At 37.0% G+C, this 24544-nt stretch overlaps 1 protein-coding gene across 5 annotated transcripts in view; it reads right to left on the bottom strand.

The window, feature by feature from the left end:
* The window catches only part of MEF2A (myocyte enhancer factor 2A), an 82081-nt gene that overhangs the window by 56903 nt on the left and 634 nt on the right, over positions 1–24544 (bottom strand). The gene's annotated exons all lie outside the window — the stretch shown is intronic.

Genomic DNA, 24544 nt, shown 5'->3' with positions numbered 1-24544 from the left:
GTAGAGCAAATCTGAGCAAATCTTATTCATTACAATGAATCAGACTGGGGACTGGAAGTGGACAGAAGATGGTTTCCCAGTTACTCCACATGGAGTATCACTGTTCTTTTTGCCCTGGAGAAGAAAGATCACCTTTTCTGATAAGTGACTACTTTTTAGGGAGTACTTGGGGTGTTTTTTTGATAATTTTACTATCATTTAGAAGCTCAAGAAATAACCTGTATACAAAAACTGAACATTCATAAACCAAGGACTAAAAAACATCCCTCTGTACTAGTTCTCATGTATCATAACCACCTCTCCCAGCCACATTATATGGCAAAAACACATAGCAAAGCAACATCACAAAAAGATTAATACAACTTACTGCTTTTACAAATAGTTTGAAATTAAACAAGGTACCAACTGAACTATCTCAAAGAGCACCCTGATACAAATGTAAAATTTACAGAAATCAAGGCAAGCAGACAAAAATATTCAGAACTCAGCAAATACTGCAGGGCAACGTTATGAGATTTATTACTTTTATCCTTCAAATATTCTTAAAAATTGTATTTAAATCTTGCAGGCTGCACCTCCTTGAAGCAAATGCCAAATAAGCAATCTTCTGTTAAGTAAAACAGTGTTTGTTCTCAGTATATTAAAACTGACTGGTGTGTAACTGGCAGTTTCCCAAGGCAAAACTAAAAACCATAGCTGATTTTTCCTTAGGAAGGATGTACATACAAGTCATTTGATTGCCTCAGGTTTCTAGTTTCTGCTATTGGAAAAAGCAGAGAACAAAAATTGAGGTACTTTAATCATGAGATTAAGTATTTAACACTAGTTTTACCTGATGTAGAAAACTGTACTAGTTTGGTAAGACTCTGTGGAGTTCTGCTCACTTACCAGTAACTTGCCTCCCAGTAATTATTTTTTACCTTTCTCAAAGAGGAGGAAAACTGTTCATTCTGCCTCCAGACTGCTGAGGTAATGCAACAAACAGCCACATGACAGCAGCTTCAACATGTTAGTGAGCAAATATTACAGCAATCAAAAACATTTACAGCTGATTTCAGGAATGTAATGGGATCCACAAAGGCAGCCATACCTTCCCACATGGCTCTGCTAATACCTTCTCCTACAAAGAGTTTCCTTAAACCAGACTCCAAACTAAAAAATGCCAGATTTTATTAAGTTCTTAGCAAGGGAAAAGTGTGAGGAGGTAATGGAATGGAAACACAGAAAGATTACAAACAAGCTTCTTCCTTGGACATTGGCCCCTTGTCAGATGGGTCTTCATTTTCAAGCCTGGCTTCAGTCAACAGTGGCTTTGTGTGTGCTCCCACTCTGTACTTGGGAGACTTCTTCCCAAGATTTAACTCATTCTTAACTATCCACTTCTTCCTGATCCTATATATCAGCTGTTCTTCATACTCCATATGAGGAGCTGCAGGCTCTAAGCTTCTTGCTCACCTCTCATCTTCTCCCATCTCTTTTCTTCCTCTTTTTTCCTGTTTTGTTTTGGGGATTTTTGTTTGTTTTGGTTTGTGTTTTGTTGTTGTTGGTCTTTTTACCTATGACACTCTCCACAGCCATTTCCCTCCTGAGCATACTCTTCTTTTTCCTACTCAATACACACTTCCAATCTTCCAGAGGCTGCCACATAATACAGGCACCCCCGCTTTTAAAGGGAATGGGACTGGAGAACTGAGAACCAATAGAATACATACCACACTTCAAAGAATTTATAAGAAGCTTTAAGTCACTGAATAATTATCTATAAAGCTTTCTTGATAATTTATTCCATGTCTGATTAAATGACAGCAGGTAGTCATATTGTTGAAGTGCAACAATTACAAACCAGACACGACAACATAATGCTTCAAACAGCCTGCATGTAAGGCATTCAGTAAATCATGAAGACACCAACATGTTTCTAACAAAGGTTACTGGTAAGATTCTTTTTCTGTGGCTGCCGTAGCCTTTTTACAAACTCAGTCACTTCTTTTAAAATTCACATACACTACAATTTCAAACTCCTAAATAATAATCTTTTTCTATAAAAACAGACTGCACTTCAGAGAGATAAAACCAAAAGCCACTTGGATTCACTTGCAAAAATGTTATTAAGCTACACAGATTACAGTACATTGAATCTACTGATAGGAACTTTCTCTGAATAGGAATCTAATTCTAAAACTAGTAACTTTGAAAGTATTTTTCTCTTAGCAAGGGTAACAAACCAGTATATATAGTCAGCTAATATGGTTTAGTTGCTAAGTGGAAAGTCATGGTGCTACAGGAACTCTGTTACTTGCTCTACCTGCAAGGCAGAGCAAATCATAAAATCTAATTATTTCACCTTTCTTGTAGATTGCTGCTGTTAAATAAAAGTTATTTAACCCTAACTAACATTACTGCTTCGCAGCAAAGCCACATGATTCAAGTAGCACAGGATGTATTAAAATAGTCATTTCTGGAATATTCACTTACTGTAACTAAAAGAACACAGTCTGACCCTTGTGTTGCCATTATTGTATTAAAAGCAAAAATCTCGAACACTTCAAAAATACATCAATGTATCTTTCAGTCAACAAACCCTGACAAACATCTTACATGAACGGAGCCACTGAAAAGGTCTGAACAAGAAGATACATAAGCTTCTGAGAGAAGTTTAAGTGAAGACTTAGAAAAATTTAACTGAGGTCCCAAGCAAGAATCTTCTGATCAACTACTACAGGAATAAGCTACATCACTGAACAGGTAAACAAGCAAAAGTAATATTGAGAAAAGCAAGATACAGCAAAAGCTGGATCACAATGTATTTGAAAGGCAGCTGGCCTATCTGCAATTACATTAAGTAGCCAGGAATCTGAAGCAGAAGGCCAGACAGGTTCAGATTATTGTAGACTTTCCATACTGAAAACCTCTTCCATTTAAACAAGTACATTCATTTAACTTTGACATGAAGTCTAAATGCAAATTGCAAATGCAAGCTTTTTGAAACTCTAAGCTAGACATCTGTCTTCACTACTTAGCCAAGTACTACCTGATGCAATGACTGCCTATACCTGACAATAAACAGCAGTGGTCAGGAATCAGAAACCCTAAATATAGCTGGCCATCCAGACCTGCAATTATGCATTAAAAATAATAATTTTTAAGAAGCCCAAAGAAACAAAACAAAAAACCACAAAATAAAAAAAAAAAAACCACAACCCCCAGAAAACATCTGCAACACAGATCTTACTATCCTGCTTCTTGAAATGGAAAAAAAAGTTAACCTCACTATCAAAGAAACTACCAGAAATATCAAGAAGCAGCCCTGAAACCACTTCAAAAGCAAAGACTGCATAACCAGCTTCAGTCTCTTGCACTCTTAGATGTCAAACTGGACATCTCAGCATTGAATTATTACATCAATTACTAAAACCTGCTAAGAAAATTACAGAAAACAGTGCTATTTCACACACACTGCTGGATCCCTTCCATCCATGCTGTTTTCTTGTTCATCTCTGGCAAAAACCTAGCTAAGATACCTAGGGAGTATATTTCAATTCTAAAGCAAACAGGCAGCAGTTGGACTTGAATGACTTCTTTAGAGTATTGGCTCTAGGAACTGGAGTTAATGTTAGAGCAACTGTTCTTATTTCTAGGAACAGTTGGATCCCACCATAAAACTCTGATACTGCCTATAGCCCGGGTAAATTAAAGTGTGCTATGTACAAGTTCAGACTCCTCAGGCAATCTTTGAGCTTGGAGAAGCAGGTGCTTAAAGCCAGTGTTTAATTCCTGCGTGTCAAGAGATAAACCTCTTCGGACATGTAAATTTTGATTATTATTCTATTTGTATCACTAGAGTACATGAGCAAGAATTTGCAATCTCTTCCATTCCTTTCCAGTATGACATTAATGCATTTTGTTTCCAAACTATATACCTACCACCTCAGCAAAACTAAAAGAACAACCTCACATACTAAATGTATTCATGACAGTGGATTCTACATTCTAGACTGAGATGCTAGCTCAAGCATTTTACAGCATCTCATTTTATTCATTTTATGTAAGTAAGCCGTGATCATATGGAGTTATATAAAGAAAAAAATCAAACCATGATGAAGTGGCATGCAGTTTATACACAACTTTCAAGAATCTGCTTAAAAGCATTCTTGCACTTGCAAGAAATCTTAACTCCTCTTGAAAAAAGTTATTGTTGAGTACTCTGGGCCTTGAGGACACTAAAACCATCTTTCTTTTACATGCTGAGTGGAAGCCTTGCAGCAGCTGAAGCAATAAATATTGACAGCTAGCTGGCCAACAGCAGAGATATCAGTGCTCTTAGGCTCCAATTTCACCTGCATCAGCAAAGACAGAGCCTGGAAGGGACAGTGTAACCAGGCCCTAATATGTTCATCTGTATTACTGCTGCTTTTGCCTGTACTGAAACCAATGTTTTCCCCTCAATAGTTGTGTATCTTTGAACATACCTATTTTCATACACCACTCAAAGAAAAATAAAAACCTTCAATTACCTATAAAAATTCACTGCAACATACAGATAAATAGTAACAAGCTTCTAACTGGCTACAAATTGGACTGTAAGAAACTTCCACCCTAGCTCAGTGCCTTCTCCCCCATACCTGGTGCTATGCAAGTTTTATATGAAGCCACAAAGCACTTAAACACTCAACAGTCAGCCTAGAGCAAACACAGGAAAAGCTGTATCTTAAAATATGAAATAGTCCTGATAGCACATAAGAAGTGGAAGAAAGAATTAGTTAAGTGGATTTTAATTAAGAAACAGTATTGGTGACTGAGTTCTACTACTACTATTCTCTCAATTCTCATATCTCTGTTTTGAGGCAGAACTACAGAAGCCATAAGGAAATGCATTCACACTTGCTTAAAGTAAATAAAAACAAATCACAAAGACTACAAAATTCTACCTGTCTTCCACTGGAAGAACTGGTATTTATCTTTCCAGAAATTCATTTTTCTGTTCAAACTGCAGGCTGATAGCTGCTTATTAGCAGATTTCATCCTGCTCCCAAGCTAAAAAGATCTTTTTTAACTAAGATCTGAAGTGCAGACTTCTTGGTATTATCCAAAATTTTGAGCACCAAGTTGGACCTAGTCCTCAAAACTTCAGCTTATGATTTCATGCAGAGCTAATAGACTTTTACCCCCACACAGACACACCTATGATTATGGTCCATGTTTAGATTTGTAAGAATTCACCAACAAACCGTGTGTCATCACTCTCTCCCGCACACAGCTTCACAGGGGGGAGGGGTGGAGACATCCTCTACACTATAAACATTTGCCTGCTTTCAAAAGGAAGATATGAATCAAAACAAGCTTACCCTGTACTTCTGCCATGCACTACTCTTAACGTGTTACAGAAACCAAGAGGAGCAGAGATTGTTCCTTCTAGCTTCTTGCAGATTTTCATTCCTCTTTGTCTACAAGTGAATCATCTTCAGACCACCACAGAAGCACAGATGAGTAACACAGAAGTCTATTGCCCAGATGTACACCATGGAGAAAGCAGCAATTCACTGAGCTTCAGTTTAAACAGAGCAACTAAGATTTCTGCTCTAATGTTTTAATGCTGTCAAGTCAGACCATTTCCACTGTTTGCAAGGTGTCAGTGTGGACATGGACAGGAAGTACTACTTATCTAGTGTACACCTACAGAATCCTCAAAATCAAAATCATTTTATTCAAATGGGTGCCCATGCCTAATTCTTTCAGTAGGTGGAAATGAAGCCAAAATGTTCCTGAAGAGGGTGGTAGTATTCCCTACAGTCTTCCCATATGGAGGCGAGAGAGCTCTCAAGCCTTACTGTCCTTTTCTGGAGTGAGTCCAGGTTTGCTTCAGTGAAGACACTCACCCCACACAGCTGGAAAAAAGGCACTGAAGAGAAGGGGAAATCCCCAAAATGAGGAAGAGGAAAAATAATTGTGGAGGACAGCAGCAAAAAATATCATCAGTAAGTTTATCTGTAGGGAGAGCTCTATCTTTGGCTTTTTATCCAATCTGATGCCACAAAGCATAGAACAAATACACAGACATGGCTTTTTAAATTTAGTGGACTCAAAAGTGAATGAGAACCAATTTCTAATCTAAGGCCTTTAAGGAAGGTCTTTCAAGGATGCATTTAGTATTCTTTGGCCTTCTGAAAGGAAAAAGAAAATCAATTAAGCACAAGACTCAGTCTTCATAACAAAAATTTCTTTAGAAGAGCCAGTGAAAATAGCAAGCTAAATAATGAAACTGAAATTAATAAGTATTTGACAACAGCACTGACAAATCCACCACATTAAAGGGCCAGCTTGTGCTACAGCTCTGAGTTCTCACTGGTAGTTCTGCAGTCCCAGGTCCAGGCTGCTATGGAAAAAGAAAATAGGAACTCTAAAGGGACTTTGTTGTTTTCATGTGCTATTAATTCAGGAGCTTGGGAGAGATTACTGACATTTTGAAACACTTAAGACCAACCACAGCTTCCAACACAATTATATTCTGCAGGGCTAGGAAACTGTATGCTAAGGTACTCTGAGCACACAATATCCTTATTGTTTAAGGAACAATTTCAGTTCTCTATTATGTTTAAGACAATTTAATCCTGCTTGTCTACATGTTCCCTCAAAGTACTCAAAAAAAAAATATTTTCTTGTAATTTCTTGGCAAATGGAGTATCTACCACAACTAGAGAATTCAACAGAAAATAGCTTCAACCTTTGAAGAAGATTACTAGTCCATAATTACAGTGAGTCTATAGAAATACCATCAAAAAACTGTCCATTAGCTGGAAGAAAGTGCCCACCTAGTCTCCTCAACAGGAAGAGGTGGAAAAAGTGACCAGTTGGAAGAAGTACCAGTTAAATTACAGCTACAGAAGGTAGAACACTTTGTTCCTCTGCTTTTAGCCAAGCCTCAATGGCATGACGTGTGACCACTGGACCTGCAGAAAAAAGGAACTCCCAATGCATTCAGAACCCACTTGAATCTTCAAGCTTAAGAAATGCAATCATGCCAGTCTGAGACTAAGTAAATCCCTTAGCAATGGGTCGTTAGATATACACTGTTCTATATTCAGTACTAAAGCTGCACTCTGGCAGGTCCAACCTAGGATATTTTTACTCATCTGGGTCCATAGCTGCAGTGAAAGAAGAATCCTGCTACCAAATGCTAAATGGTATCATGCAACAAACAGGAGACAAGAGCAAGCCATCTCATTCTTTCTGCTCAGCACAAGATACCAAAAACCTTCAACAGTAAACCAACACCTACATCACATTTTCAGCACCTTGCCACCAGAGAAAATGGTATTAAACTTCATTAGGAATTTTAATGAGAGATTATATTCCATGAAAGAGATTATCCACCCTATAAAGTTGTCTCGATAGAGTACTTGCATATGTCACTCTTCCTGGTTATCATCTCCCAAATGGTGACTTGTTAAATCTGCAGAAGGCATGTAACTGAAACATTAGCTTTTAAGCACAGATAAGACCAAGAAAGTCTGCAAATATCACAGCACTGCCAGAATTTACATTCCTAGCTTTTCTTAAAGATTAAGTACCTGAGGATCAGACTGCCCTTTTTAGACTTCATTTAAAAATTTAGCCATCATGACAGCAGAAAACAAAATCACAACAGCAAACAAAAAACAAGCAAAAAAGAGAATACTTCAAAAATTACAGTGAATTAGAAAATATAGCTACTTTTGAATTCTCAGTCCTCCCTAACAGCGATATACAGACAACATTCCAAAGCTTGTTACATCTCAGTTACAAAGTCAGTCTCTTCAAATAGCTTGATAACATTTTATCTGAACACAGTAAGAGAAACTGTAAGAGTTTGACTATTTTATTCACTTGCATAAGATCCCATGGTTAACAGACACATGGATGCTAAATATATTACTTGCTAGCATGGCAGCAGGTCAGTTCTGTACAAGCTGCTTGTATTAAATTTCTCCTATAAGTGACATTAGAGTTTAGCTCTGCTACAGCAAATATAGGAAGAGGCTTCACATTCCAAACCATCATCTAAAGGGAAAAACTATGCCGATAGAGTACTAAGTATGCCAGTGCTACTTTAACCCATTTACTATTTTAGAATCACATATGTAAGCACAGCATTTCTGTTATCTATATTATGAATTTTTAAGATTCAGAACTCCAAAGCCAATTGGTTTGTCTCTTGCTGGGAAAATTTACAGGAAAGGTCAAAAAATTATAGTCTTCAATATGCAATGTGTAAGACTGATGAAAAGTAAAACAATTATTGACTGCGTAGGATACTTAACTACATTTGAAATATTTTCCTGATTTATTAAACCAACTGGGTATATAGGAGCTACTAGAACACAAAAGAAGTATCACTGCACACTGTTCTAACAATTTCATAGCAGATGTTCTCTATAAAAAATACAGACATAAAAAAAGACACACATTGTCTCTACATATATTGACATATACAGAAATACACACACTGGCATATAAAAAGCACAAACAAATCTGAGGTGTCAAAATTAAAGCAGCACACACTAGAAATATTTTATGAACCTCTGTCACAATGCTTTCCCATGTCATACTACAAAACAGGCTACCACTACAGAGAATGCCAGCCCAACAGGGAAACCAAGACAATCTCTTCTAAAATCTGCTTATTTACTGACACAGGGGGACATTTCAGACAATGTATTTCATGGCTGGAGACTGCTGCCTTGGAGAATGAGAAAATAAAAGAGGAACGGATGATCACAGGGGTCAAGACAGATTAGAAAGTATCTGTATTCTGCTGGAAGAATAAACATTAATCCTTTTCATAAGCATAGAAGAAAGCCTAACTCAAATACCAGTAAGAGTACAATCACAGTAAGCTTCAGCACTGAAGCTTGGAGGCAGGAGGAATCATACAGACCTTTGGTAAATATTTAGGCAGCTAGCCTACATAAAAATCTCAGAGTGTTGGTGCTCTAGTGATACCATATCCACAGTGGCTAGTTTAAAGTTACCTCATATACCTAATTAAGCTGCAAATGATCGTTTGCTATATATTATAAGCACACCCTGACACTGTTCCTCTTAATTAGAAACTTTATGAGACTGTTCATACATCACTAGTCTTCCCTATCCACTGGACAGGCAACACCTTGAAACCAGACAGAACTATGAACAGGTAACAAAGTTCCCACAAGAAAGATATTCTGTCTATGGGCAAATGAAGAGAAGGAAGACAGGCAAAGGTACAGATACACTGTCCTAAATGGTTGGATTATGAGTAAATGATACTTTAAGATAGCTCATTATTTAGAGCTATTCCTTAATTAGTCTGCAGAGCACGCTAGCATTTATCAAATAGTACAATCACAGAAAGATAGAGAATACCACATTTTTACAGAAGAAAATCATTATAACCCCTGCAATTTCAGTCACTCAAAGGTTAAGCACCAAGTTATATGAAGTCTATCTATAGTATGGTCCTAACACATTGACCAGGTTTCATTCTGACATCAGCACAAACAAAACAAACCTCCTTATGAACCACTTTTCACTTCTACAAAACTGTCAAAAATCTGAACCTAGCTGAGTTACAATGTTCCAATTGTTTACTTCTGCTAAACTTTGAATTTGACTTCCTACTCCTTGAAGTATTTAAGCCATCACTTCCTTTTTTGCATCAGACTTGAGCCCATTTTTTCAGTACATCTTATTTGAAAAAAATTTTCCATCTTGGTTAGTTAGGAGTTACATATCACTCTGCCCTGCTATGAGCAGTCACAGCATAGAAGAACATCACACACAAAACTAAAACTACCAGCATATAAGGGTACAACAGTCCAAACACTTAGAGCAGACTCCCCTCACAAAGAAAAACCACATAGCTAAAAACAACAGCTTCACTGATAAAACCACAGTAAGATAATAAAATAACTGAATCAGTAAATATGAACAAAAAAACTAGGAAATGGGATCAACAAATACAATTTGTCTACAAAAGACATGCTTTTAATCCTTCTAATTAATCGGTTTGAGTGCCACTAAAAATATAGCTTCCAAATTTCATTAATATAGTAAAACCTTTAAAAAAAAAAAAGCAAAAAAAAACCAAACCCAAAAAACCCACTCTTTCTACTGCAAGCAAATAATATCAAGGGTCCTAGAGAAAAGTTAGTCTTACAGATCATACAAAACACCTTTTGACTAAGAACAGTAAGTGCTCAATATTAAACAAAGCATTTAGAAAAAACACTGACCTTGAGTTGGAATTAAATTATCTACAACTCTTTGATGCATTATAGGTGACTCTTCCTCAGAAGGAAACAAAAATCTGAACAAAACTAAACCTACCTAACATGATTACCAATAGAAGCATAGCTTGAACAATGCAAAGCCATGCAGATGCTCTGATTTTAAGTTCAGATAGTAAATTGTTTTGTTTCTCCAGAAGTGTGGGTACATAATAGGTCAGTTTTGGATCATCTACTTTTCAAGTCCCCAGGTGGAAAAAGGAAACAAAAATCTGCTCCTGTACCACACCCAGATGACTGATCTGGAACTTTATTCATGATAGCACTAGAAGACAAACCAGAAATGGAAGGGAGGATGTTAAGGGAAGTAAGAACTAGATACTTACTGAGAAAATAATTCACAAGTCTCTTTTTTCTCAGGAGAAAAACCCTAGCACTTTAATAGATAAATCTGAAAGAGAAGTCATCAACAATCCCATGGAAGTAAAATGACTAAAATTTCAAAAAAATAGAACATAAAGACAGAAAGGGGAAGGAGGGCAAAAATACTTCTGGCTTAGTCACAACTATCAAAAAAAAATTATAAAGAACAAACAGCTGGAGTCTAACATCAGATTCTCACACTAAAAATCATATTGAACATAGCTTCAATTGTTTACATCGCTCCATTTTAGCCAAGTCCCATGGCATGCCTCTTCAGAATGCTGCTCTGCCCTGTCACACTGACAAAGGACAGGACAAAAGATTGTTAAATTGCACCTAAGCAGAGAGACATAAGGTGTTTGCACAAGGGGCAAAATGAAATCAAGCAGTTTCAAAGGGGAGGCAAGGCATCCATCTCAAATTTCCTCAATGGCAGAATACTCAAAATTGGGCAAGGTTTGCCAAGAGAAGTAACTTTTGCTGCTAAAGCAACAGATTAGTAGATGAACTTTGAGGAACAGAAGTCCTCAAGATCACAACTTGTAATTTAACCTACAGATATCATCTGGAAAAATGAAAACAAAACAACCTAACTACAAATTAATTCCTAATTTTTAGCTTCTGTATTTGTAAGCAGAAAGAGATGATGGAAGTTGTATTTTGGCAGAATCAAGTCCTTAGTTAAAGCTTCTCAGAGTCAGACATCCATTTGGTCCATTGAGGTGGAATTACAACATACTAGAAACTACCACCACCACAAGATCTCTATGCTGGACACTTCAGAAACTTCTGTCATATAAGCCAATCAAAATGCAACAAAATTTTTACCTCTCTAGTTTCTCTGATTTTTTTTTTTTTTTTTTTCCCCAAAGGCCATCTTAGCCAAAACTTCCTTCTTAAAACACAGGCATCAATCTAGACCACAGAAAAATGTGGGAACTACAAACTACTGAAAGCCACAAATTCATTGTAGTCTAATCATCTAAATGAAATATGTAAGCTAAAATAACATGGTTTCTACTTTTTAAAGGAAGACATTTAAATTTGTCACACAACAATTATGAGGAATTTCAAGCCTACTTTTGAAGGCATTTCAAGCAGCAAGGCTTGCTAAACCAAATATTAATTTGTTGCCACAAGACATAAAAATGACTAAACCACATTTAATAGAGAAACAAATGGAAAAAATAAAACATGGTGGGTGCTAACTATCATTTGTTTTACTGGAACATATCAAATTGTTTCAGTACTTTTCTGCTAAAAATATGAATAAAAGCTGAAACAGGAATTCACAGCTACAAACCACACGAGACAGGGTGCTAAGACATACCCACCTCAAAATGCAGGTGCATTGCCATCCTCATCTTGCTAGCAAATAGTCATAACTGAACATACTACTCACTTTCTCAAGGACTTAAGAGATGTATTTGTCATCTATTAAGAAGTGTTCTTCATTAAACAGGTTTACCCTACAACTGAAGGGCATTTTGTGACACTAGGGATTTTCAAACTGTAGGGATAAAAAAATAAATTATTTCACCATGTGGGTAGTCCAACATGCCATTAAAACAGCTACATAAGACCAGTGAAAAGGTAGCCTGCACACATCTATCAAAACATACCTATGACAGTCTAGTTTTACCTTTGTTCTAAAAGGCTGAGGAATTCTAGCTACACAGACTAAAAGGCTATTATCTTGAATTTGGTCTCTAACCTGGAAGACAAATCCAATTACTTATATTTTTCCCAACATTTGTTGCTTAGCATGGTACCTCAGCAAGTCTTTCAAATGCAAGCATTAAGATAAACAAAGAAGGTTGCTGCATAGGGAATGCAGGAAAGGCCTGTAAGCTTGTAACATATCTAAGCACACTGCACAAACCTATTAGATGCACAAGTCTAAGGTCTGGGAGAAGAATATTCTGGTTTTAGGACATTTCTAACATTGTTTGTCTGAGCCTAACAAAAGAACACTATACCCCAGAGGGAACTTTTCAAGAGACATTATGGAAAAAACAGGGGCAGTATCTTGCTTCATTATCCAAATGACTCTGAGCACCTCTAGATCCAGTGTATCTTCCTGTGGGCAGAATATGAACCCTGGGCACTAAGAGGGCTGAAAACCCCTACAGTAGACACAGCAGGAGAAAAGGGATGGCCACATCCCGACTGGGCTGGGCAAGAAAGCTCTATGTGCCTTTCTCTGCCACTCCACTACAGCTTTCTTCACCTTCAAGGAAGTCCTGGAATTCCAGAAAAGCATCCCAACCCACTGATGCATTTTGAAGATGACGAGTGGCAATTGAAGTGCAGATCTAGAGCTACATTCACTAGACTGAACAGTGAGACTTCGATATTTACTGTAGTTCTCAAACAGAAGTGTATACTTCTGCAGTGAATGACTGCAGATGTGTTCTCTAAACAATGATAATCCAATTAGGTATCACCCTTTTAGACAGATATAGTACTTTAATTAGCCCCAAATTATCTCCTATTGCTAAAATAGAAGTTATATAATTCCATTTAGTACCAGAATACAGCAGAGGAAAAAAAGATAAATACTTGGATTTAAAAGCTTATGAGAATGCCAAAAAAGAGTAAAAGACTGTGCCCTACACACTCAGGAGCCATTACAACTGGCTAGTGTTTTTTGCCAAACATTGTTTTATGTCTTTTTTACAATAGTGATTTAGAAAGTTTTGCTAAGGCAATTTGCATATTGACTACAATACAGCCAATGTGCTGCTTTATAAAGACAACAGCAAGACCTGAGTAACCTGTATTAAAGAAAACACATTCACTACCATGGGAACATTGTCAAAATTCACCAATATTTCAAGTAGTCCACAGGAAGCTTTTCTGTGCTAGACTTTCTCTACTAATAATCTCTCTACTAATACTGTCACCACTATAGCCAAGGATTTAGCTGGAATATTGAAAATAATTCACTGAAAACTTATTGTAAACACAGCTAATGAATGTGGGAGTAACAAGTTAATAGGAAAGAAACAAGGAACACAAACAAACAAGCATTACAAGAAATATACCAAATTCAGCAGAAAGTTGACTTCATCTTATCTGGTCTGGAAGTTTCACCAGAACATTTTTTTTTTAACAGACTGAGCCATATGATAATGATGCCTATACCAAGCTTTGGGATTCACAGTTTTAACAGGGAGAGAAGCCAATCTCCCAATCTTCAGTTATATTGCATCTCTATCTGTATCCATAAGAGCACGAGCAATACCAGCAAAATAAAACTAGAGTTAGTTTAAACATTAAACTACACATAGGCCTTGCCAAGTTACTGTCATTTACAAGAAAAGCTCAAGAAATCTTGCAGCATATGCAAGACATTAACATACAGCTAAAACTACTCTTCTCACTTCCTGCATGGAGGTAGTATGCATAATTCACCTGGAAGCAGAACTCAAATATTATCAGATTTACCTGCTTTTAACTCTTAACAGAGTCCAAATTAGTCTTTAGTCTTTCAGTCTGCACAAACACTACATAATAAAACCATTTCTTATAAACTTGAGGAGGTTTTTTGCAGAGCTTGAGATCAAAAAACAAGACCTAAAAATTAAAAGGTAGAAGGGTCCTGACTCCGAAATAAAAAGTTATCAATTCATAACAGAACAAGCTTTTCCTAAAAAGCATTTTACATGTTGAAGTAATGGAACTTTATCTTCTGCTTAGTCAAGTGCAGCCAGTATTTGCATCAGCTACTGAGGATTTGACCAAGTAGGTAGTATATCACACTAAATGCTGAGAGTATATTTTTTTAACAAAAAGCATGGCATGCAGGCACATAATTTTGTTTTCTTCCAAACTTCAGAAAGAGAGGGTGCTCTTCTGCAGAAATCCTAATTAAAAGATGTCTTCCAGAACATACAGAATAAATAGTATCACAAGAATCATCCATCTCTCAGGAAGCACTACATGACATCACTACAGAGACTGTTGGGCTAGCTGTCCCTTTGCTTTTCCAATATTGCTAAGAGATCAAACTATTTTAAGATAAGCTAATTATGCCAGTGAAGTATCTTATAAGCCATTTAGATTAAGCAGAAGAGACCATGAAGAATTAAAAGCAGTGAAGCAGAGATAAGGCAGAAGCAAGAACTGTGATCTCAGCTATTCAAGATAAGAAGCCTGCAGGATCCCTTGTCATACTGCAACTCTGAATTTTAGTCTGCACTTTCTCATACTTCCAACAGTTGTAAAAAGCACCAAAGAAGCATCACATGAAGGGCTGTTGTTCCTTACACCTTCAGAAAAAACAGTCATTCAAGTCTTAGAAGAACAACACACAAAAATCTTTGTGGCTTGCTTGCAGGCATTATCTACATGCATGCATGACAAACAACTACAAAAACAAACATAGATGTCTTAAAAGAAATAGATCTGAAGAAAAATCCTCAGATTATATTTTAGTTTCTTGCACAGAAAGTTTTCAGAAAGTTTAATCAGATCATCTTCTCATTACCATTTCATTAAAGGATTGCATGATTTTTTAAAAAAGCAGCTTGAAACCCCTTTTGAGAACTAGTAAGCCATTATCTTCAGGAATACTGTGCTAAGTTTATAGCTGAACAATTCAGCCTTAAAACTCTCATGTTTAAAAATATAATCTAGAAATTCTTCAATAAAACCAAGATATAACACAAGGTGTTAAACCAGGAAAATCTAGATGGTTTCTAAACAAACAGGTCTTCTCACTTTCTTTGATGCAAATAAGCTTCTGTTCCCCACCTCCAGAACACATACATAAGAGAAGCAAACTGCTTTCTGAAGCTATATCCAGTTACAGTCCTAAGTCTGGCAAGGGATGAGGAAAGGACAGGCAACTGCAATCACAACCTCTCAAGTACCTAGTCTGGATCACAGGAATCAGATCTTGAGTACAAATGCTGCATAGTCAAAACCCTGCACAAAATTCCTGCATCGTTCCAGAATTGTGCAAACAGCACCCTGACCAGACTCCCTAGATCAGAAGAAATCCCAGATGTTCCACAGCACCAGCTTCCCATGTACTAAGAAGCATTATCAAAATGAAGATAGCTATTTAACTTTATTCTGCTGAATGAATGAATCACAGCCTAATGTGACATTTAGATCAAATCAAACACATTAAAAGGAAAGCAAATAAAGAAACCAAATGCAAAATTTTAAATCAGCCTACCTTTACAAGATTATTTTCATAAAATTAAAGAAAAACACTTAAGAAAATAACACTGTTTACTAATATAAGATTAGGTCATTACCAACGATGAAACTAAAATGCTGAAGATGGAACTGCTATTACTTATTATGCACAGCTTTCTAAACCTGCTTTTCCAATGAGGTTTACATGATCACAGTTCTATTCTCCCTCATTAACAGCTTCTGTTCTAATTGGCTGGTTTCAGCGAAGTGCAACTGTGAAAATACCAATTATTTTTAAGAGTTTAAGGAGTGCTGCAGAATGTTTGACCTGGTGGTTGCACACAGCTCTCAGGCAAAGCACTTGGCCTGCAGGCAGCAGGTTCTGTTGGATCTCTCAGGCAGTCAGCAGGCACTTGCACTCAGACCAGCCACAGCCAGAAGGCCTTTTACAGATTTAAAGAACTTAAAAGAAATACACAGTATAGAGGGGATAATCTCAAAGATAAGGGATTAACGGAAAAGTCAAAAAATAAGGGAAATTGAAGTTCTGTAAGTTTTATGACTTGCAAAACCACTACTTCACTATTACTGTTCAGAGTATTTTAAAATCTACTTGCACCATTTCTCTAAGCCATATTTTAATATCATAAAATGGGCTGTAGTACAAAGAGTAAAAATTTTCATATACCCTTTGTCTTTGTTCTTCCTTCTTCCCCATACCATGCTCCATTTGCTCCTGAGCAGCACAGCCATAAAGCTGGAATCCTTTTATCTCATGCAATCCCACTGGTTATGCTTGCCTAGAGCCAATATTAGCAGGACAGACTACAGATGACTTTAATGACTTCCGTCTGCTCTTAGACGGAAATTAAAAGCTGAAAAGAAAAAAAAATATATAAAAATGGCAGAAAACCCAATAGCACCCATTAGAAACACAAACTCAGTGTTAGCCTAGGCTTGTTCTAAACTATTTCTTCAGTCCTGTAGCAAGGCAGACCTGATGGGTTATGCTGACTCAGAAGCTCAACCAGGACCCCGACTGCTGCACAAGCATGCCTGGATCACCAGAGGGTGCTACAGGGGCTCATAACATGACCACACAGTAGATTTGGGCTTAGATCATAACCTTCTAACATGGGGCAAGTCCTTTCCATAGTTTATCTTTAAAAAAAAAAGAGGGATTTACTTGGGTCTCCTTGAAGTCACTGCATTCCAATCCCTTCTGCAATCACATCTTCTGAAATGAAGGACTCCATTATTTTCTGATAGAATCTGGTGCAAGTTTTATAAGTACCTTGTGCTAACACACTATTCCTCATAAATTGATACGTCCTTGACAACAACAGAGTTCATGAAGTAATCCTAGGACATCCTCAAAAGGTAATTATGAAAACAAGCATGCCACCACTTGGCTTAACTTGACAGTAGAGGAGTCCATCTCCTCAGCAAAAACATATAGGGAGTCTGTCTACAAATAGAGAAAAAAAGACTGCAAACCACTGAACTTGAGAAGTCTCATATATAAGGCATTATAAAAGTATCTGCAGAAGATTTACTGAAATGCAGGGAGTAACTGTGAGTTATCCAATTACATTTCATCTTGCTTCGAGTCCAAGCCTATGTAGATAAGCCTGTTAAATCAAAAATTTCAACCAGGAGTCACCATGAGCACCCTTCAGAATGCTATGACAGTAATAGTTTCTGAAATTTTCAGCTCTCCCATAGCTCTATTTCAACTCCTAAACAAGTAATTTTTCTTTAAAAGTACTTTCCTCCTATTCTGCAGGAATCATCTGACTCCAGCATCCAGGAATATTGATTGCTTCAGTTTCAAAATCCAGAACCTCTGATCATTTCAACCCTACATTTTACTAATTCCTTGAAGCTAATGAATTAACAGGGATAACAGAAAACATTGATTGATACCTTGTTTTCTTTAAAGGAAAAAAAAACATTATCTCCTATCTCTTTTTGTTCCCCCCCTCTCAAATTTCAGTTCATATTAAACCCATGTCAAAGTCTGAGGGAATTTTTCATTTCTGTGTGTCCTTCACTGAGAACAGGAGCTCTGTACTTCTAATTTTGTAATATAGATTTGGCAAAATATTCTTTTAATTTCAGTTAATTCAACTGGTAAGTTTCCCATTATTTTTTCAGTGGCTATTCAAGTTAGCAGATTTCATATTTGCAACAAACAATAGATACTCAAAACTGAGAATTACTCTTTGATAGAGTTTCTATGTCCTCCTGGTGAATTTTTGGAGTATTTGTGTCAGTCTCTAGAACTTCTACAAACATAAAATGCAGTGAATACCTGCCTCCACCTACTGATCACACCTCTCTTCAGCCACAAAGGATTTAGTCTCCTTCCCTTGAAGGAGGATGGAATGTTTCCTAATGGAAGCTATTAATATTTTTACTGCTGGTATTTTTTTCATAATCGAGCCTAACACCTCTCAAAGCAAAGATCTTCATATACATTTCAGTGACAAGAGGGTAAGACACCATTATTTTTAATATTACAAAGGCAAGTACAAGATGACAAAACAGAAAAGAACTACACCCTAACACTCCAAGAGAAAAACAGGAGGATATTAAGGAAGTCTCTCAGAGGAAATCCTCCTTCTGCACTCAAAAGCTTCAAATCCCAAAAGCCAACTAGCTAAGTTTGTATGTTTATTACCAAATCCAAACTATAAGCACAAAAATTCTAGAGGAAAGGGAACACTGTATCTCTTGCCACACCTTTTACTTTGCCCTCTTTTACCTTGACACCAACAAGCTTCTGAGCAGAAATTTCTGACATTGATTGCAAATAAAAGCTCCTATCATTACACAATAATTTTAACAGCTTCAAGGAAAAAAAAAACATTTAGAAACTGAAAAATTTATTACCCTTGCTGCATGACAACACAATACAAGCACAGTGATGAAGGAACATCTTAGTTTCTCAAATATCCTCAGAAGACACAGTGCTTTAAATGCTCACACTGAAAAAAGCCACAATTTTGAACAGCTATATCCACCAACTTATTAGCAGTCATTCTTGTCAGCTTACTTTAAAACAGGATGCATGCAGTCATATCAGGAAGAGGGCAGTTGCTGTGAAAGAATGATACCACAAACAAGATGTCCTTAATGTTGATAACCTCATACAATGTGTCTGAGCAATACTATACAAGTTTTCCACAACAGTAAGGTGGCCACTTAAATACAACTCAAAACAACTGGAGAAAGGTGCTTCCTTAATATTACTCACTTTGGTTTTTTTTAACATCTGATAAAAATTATAACATCTTCCTCAGTCTCCTGGACTGAAGTATTACAGACTTAGCTGATAGAGGGTGGAAAAGTCACCTTTCAATGACTTCTTTAATACACACTGCCAAGGTAAGTCTGTTCTGCAGTTTAAGACCCTTCATTTTTTTGTATGTGTGTGGTGTATTTTTGAGTCTCTCAATGTTAACTACTCACTCTCTTACAACTGTCTGTAATTCTTCAACATCTCATCTCTTTACATTCACAATAACTTTATGCATCATAAGGGATACCAAAATGATCTCTCAAAGCTATGTACCAGTATTTTCAATAAAGAAATGCTTAACGGCATAGCTCAGTGATAAAAGTGCTCACATAATTATATCTCTAAAAGATTAATAATTTATCCTCTTGAACTTCAAAACATTATAAGTGATCACAGAGAAATGTAAGATCAGGCCTGTGTATACTGCTACAGCACTCAATACTGACACTGACCACAGCCTCCAAGTACTAGTGCAGGTATCAAAATGACCTATCTGCTTTAAGCATCCTCACAGGTCTACGGTTAGCTTTCAAACAATAAAAATAACATTAGTTGAATCCATCCAATCCTAAATTACAATGTTAGAAGCATGAAGCTGAGTTTCAAAAATACTTGAAGGGATTTGTCAAGTAAATGGAAAAAATCCTTCTCTCTCTGTTATCATCATAAAAGTAAGATGAGCACAAACACATCCATTCTACATCCCACCCTTTTAGGTGATCTATTACCATCATAGTGAAGGCAAACATATTTCTCCTAGTTATTTAGCTCTTTGCTTAAAAAAAAATAGTATTAAAAAAAAAAAAAACATTAAAAAAAAAAGAGAAAGAAAAAAAAGAAAGATTTGTTCTCATCAATGCCTGGAACACAAAAGCACCTTTCCACAGCTATGCTTGGCTGATGATTCCTTAACACATTTTATACTAGTATACTTAAGACAGGTATGTAACAATCCTTAGTAACTACTAGTGAAATCCAGCTAAGCACAAAGCAATAGAAAATGCACTTTTAAGTCTGTAAGCTGGCCCACAAGGATGTCAGCAGAATTCAACAGCTCTTCAGAGACAGAGACAAATATTACTGGGAGACCTACCTAATTAATCATCACTAAGGTTTTGAATATAAAGTAGTTAATTCCCTGAAAAATAATTCAATTAATCACACTCTTATTAAGATGGATGTATTTTCTTCTCATACAGGCACAGCTGTACAACATGTGGGGTACAAAAACCATAGTACTTTCTGTATAAAAGGTTCTATATTTCTCTTCATGAAAATGTGGGAAGACGACCAGCCACAAAATTTAGCTGACAGTCATATCTGCCTAATTCTTCACTGCAGCCTCAGATTAAGTAGAAAAGGAGTAAGGAAGATTACCACACATTCCATTTAAAATATTCCAACTTGGTGACTGTTTTGTCAGGATGGAATTGAAATCTCACAAAAAATTGCCTTGCAAGGTATAAATTCCTTTTTAGTGCCAAACGGAAATAAAAGTACACAGTACAAGTTTATGGTCCTAAAGGAAAACATATTGGAGCTAAGGATAAAGAAATCAGAACCATTAAACATAAGTCTGAACTAAAAAATTGATAAACATAAATAAGGAGTCCCTTAATATAGATGAAAAAAAACAACAACCTTCCTTTCAGTTCCATAAGCAGTAACTTGAAAGTTCTCGTGTTAAAATGAGAATGCAACACATGAGGGGGGTGGTAAGAACTAAAAATCTAGATCAGATGATTACTTTAAAATAAACAAAGCAAACTACACTACTGCAGGCTACAAACTTAACCCTCCATGGCATTATTTATTAGCTGGTACTCTACCACAGAACACATGCTGGGTAACTGTCACACTACACAGCTGAAGTATGTTTTTAATTCTTAGTAATACTATTTAGTTCATTCAATAACCTAAAATGTATTTTCATTAGCTGTCTAAAAGGTTCCTACAGTCTTCTTACTGTAAGGTCAACAAAATTAACTTGGGGGGAAGAAAAAAAAAAAGTCTTGCTGTAGTCTTATAACCTTCATAAGACACAAAAACCACCTTGTAAACATTCAGGGAAAACATCAACTCTATTTAGCTATTTCAGGATCAGGATTTGACTGCACCTTCGGAGACTTTATTCATTTCACAAGACAGGATAAAGAGTTAAACTAAACCCACATTCAGTACCACATTGGCTTGTCCCTCCAAATAATTACTGCATTAAAAGAGAGGAACAGCACACTTATTTTCCCTGCTTACACTACTAGATCTGTAGGAATGAAACCTGAACACTAAACAACATGCTCCAAAATTCACCCATACTAATCACAGACCAAGATTTTTACTTTTCTTCCATTTGAAGAACTGGACAATGTTGTTACAAATGTGAAACAGTACCTTCCAAAAACAAAAAAATCCCAATCTTAAATAAAGCCACTTTAAGCATTAAGAAGTTACATAGCTTATACGTCACAACATGATGGGCAAATTTAACTGAAACTGTTTTGTTTCCATGAAAAGGAAAAATATTTCCCAGTGTTCTGTATTATCAGTCTGCTGTCCTTCTGAATAGGTGCAAAGTCTAAGGTCTACACAGAGTATTTAATCCTGCAGACTTTAAAAGTAAAAATTAAGACTTCTGTGAGGTGAACAATATGTGCTAATGTAAATCCTAAGAAAAAATATTCTTTCAATTGAGCTGAAACATAGACACCTCTCATGCATGGCCTAACAAACTACAGTTATCACAAATGCAAGGGATGTTTTATTTACACAAAATATTTGGAAAAAACAGATTCACAAAATACACAGCATTATACTACACTACTTTTACTACTATTAGAGAATTAATCAGCTGTGTTTTGCTATGAGAGCAGGCACAGTAGCATGGCACTGCTCAAAAATTTGCATGGTGCTGCTAGACTCTGAAACAGCACTTAGGCTCAGAATACAGAGAATGCAGAATGACATCAACAAGTTATTTGACAAACTTGGCTAAAATTCTAAAACTTAAAAGCTTTGCTGCCCACATTAACCAGTTTCAGGTAAAGGACATCTAATTCAGCTTGAATCAGGCTTCTAAATAGAAGAAGTCTTATTCCATAATAAGCCATTTAATTCTCCAGAATTATTTCAAGTTTTAATTCGGCCAAGTCCTTCTCTTACTAGTCCAACATGATTCAGTTCTGCAGATCAGTTTATATAGCTCCATAAAATCCAATTGTCACTTGTTTCTTCACCTCCTGTTTCACAGAGAAAGTAATGTTATGTGAAATTACAGGATTCCAAATAAAGATACCTATGCATATGCAAAGCATTTTATGGGCAGACTCATTTAAGAGGTGAGGTGTAACCACAATGGTTTAAATACACACTCAAAAAACGAAGCTGAACAAGCAAGCACACAGGCTAAAGGCCAATATATTTCTACAAGAGTTTACAATCTGTAAATGTCTTCTCACAAATAAATCATTTGAGATACTAAAATATTAAAACTGGTTAAGATGAACTTCACTGGCATAGGAAGACTGCCATCTACACTGAAATGGTTCTGAGGTAGATACAGTCTCCCACTGAAGGCGTCTTCTCATTTACTGGTAATACTCCTCTACTACTACTGGTGGACTACGTCAGCCACAGATTTAGAAAAAATTATGGAGGAGATAAATAACTAACAGGGGCACTGGGTTATTTTCCTTTCTAAATTCCAAACTGAACACCCTCAATCTCCAACTGCCCAGCACTATTAGAATGGCTTAATACAATGACAAATTGATCCATTTTCTGAATTTATTTTGCTAGCTAAAAAAGTACAGAATTTTAAGATATCATTTTATAATTATGCCCTTAAGTGACCAAAAGTGTTAACATTACATCCTTTATTACAATTCTTCTAAATTACATAATTGAAAGGGATGTCATCTCACACATATCCTACACGAAAAAATTAAGTTTAAAAGAGGAACTTCACACTTCTCCCCCAAACACAAGTCAGTTGTTACAGAGATGGAAAAAAACAAAGATTACATTCCTACATCCAAAAGGTGGAGATAAGCATTTCAAATAATTTTAAAACCAGACTGAATAGATTATAGGAATGTTGCTCTGACACCTTTTGTGCAGGTTATTTAAACACTAGCTAGCAATAACATGACAACAGAAATATCTGTCAAAATACAGATACCCGATTCCTAAAAATGAAAAAAGGAGCAATTATATGTAGACAGTTAACAAAATAAGCTCTGAAATCTTATATCCTTCCTTATGCTATGTAAAAATTCAGAGTGTAAAAACATTTAAAATACTTGTCATTATTTCCAATTCCCCAAAGCACCTTTTCCCCTACTATTGTTGAAAAATTATTCCTTTTTGTCGCTCCTTCGTGCTTCTCAACCCCTTTCCCCCACTGTTCATAATAAATTTAGTCTTTGTATGACTATGGGATACAACAGTTTTAGACTAAACACTAAAAAATTGCACTTCTTAAATTGTCTGCTTTCCCTACAGAACTCCAGTTTCTCAACTCTGAAATTAATCACTTTTTAGCCAATCGCTATGGTTTAGCTTCTGTAAGCAATTCTACCTCTTCATCACCTTTCATCTCAAAAAGCAGGTGAAAATTTACTGGAAAACAAATCTCTAAAAATTCAAAAGAATTTACTGCCTTGCCCGTCAGAAATAGAACAGTTTTCTCTCTTATCGTCACGACTTCTGCATAGAGCTGAGCTGCCGAACGCAAAATCCTCCTTGCAGCTCAACACAGCTGAACCTTCAATCTATTCCTCCTCTGGCCAAAACATCCTCTAGTTTACACATTAGCGAACAGTTTCTCCTCCCATTCGCAACACACCTTTCTGCGGTGGACAAGTACTCCAACAATTCCTATCTCCAACCTCCTCCTTCCTCCCTCTCCGACCCCCGACCCTTTTCGCTAGCGTTACACCACGGGCAGGCTCCTAGGAGGAGGGATTTTTTTGCGTTTTGTTTTGTTTTGTTTTTAAACGTAATGTTGCTCACCCAACGTGGCTGCCGAGAAGCCAGGACAAAAGGTACTTTTCCTCCCCGCCTTTCCAGGCGCACACACACACACACCCCGAGCACAGAACTTGGCCACCCAGGCGAAGACGATCTTACCTCAGTGTTGCCCGAACGCCAGGGCCTCGTACCCCACCCTCTCTCCCTGGTGCACCAGCCCCCGGGCACACTGCGCTGGCCTGGTCCATAAATGTCCATCCTCTCCTCCAGCGAGCGGTGCAGGAAGTTCGAGAGAGGCCCCGGGCCCGGGGAACTCGCCCACCCGCCGGACCCCGCGCCCGCCGCCCCCGCGCCCCTCCCCCGCCCGCCCCCCGCACCAACTTCCCCGCCAGCACCCCCAGCTCCGCTCCGCCGCCGTCGGCACGGCAGAACGGGAAGGGGATAGCGGGAGGAA

The sequence above is a fragment of the Calypte anna genome, chromosome 10 (genome assembly GCF_003957555.1).
Source record: "Calypte anna isolate BGI_N300 chromosome 10, bCalAnn1_v1.p, whole genome shotgun sequence".
Lineage (NCBI taxonomy): Eukaryota > Metazoa > Chordata > Aves > Apodiformes > Trochilidae > Calypte > Calypte anna.
This window is presented reverse-complemented; position numbering and strand designations above follow the sequence as displayed.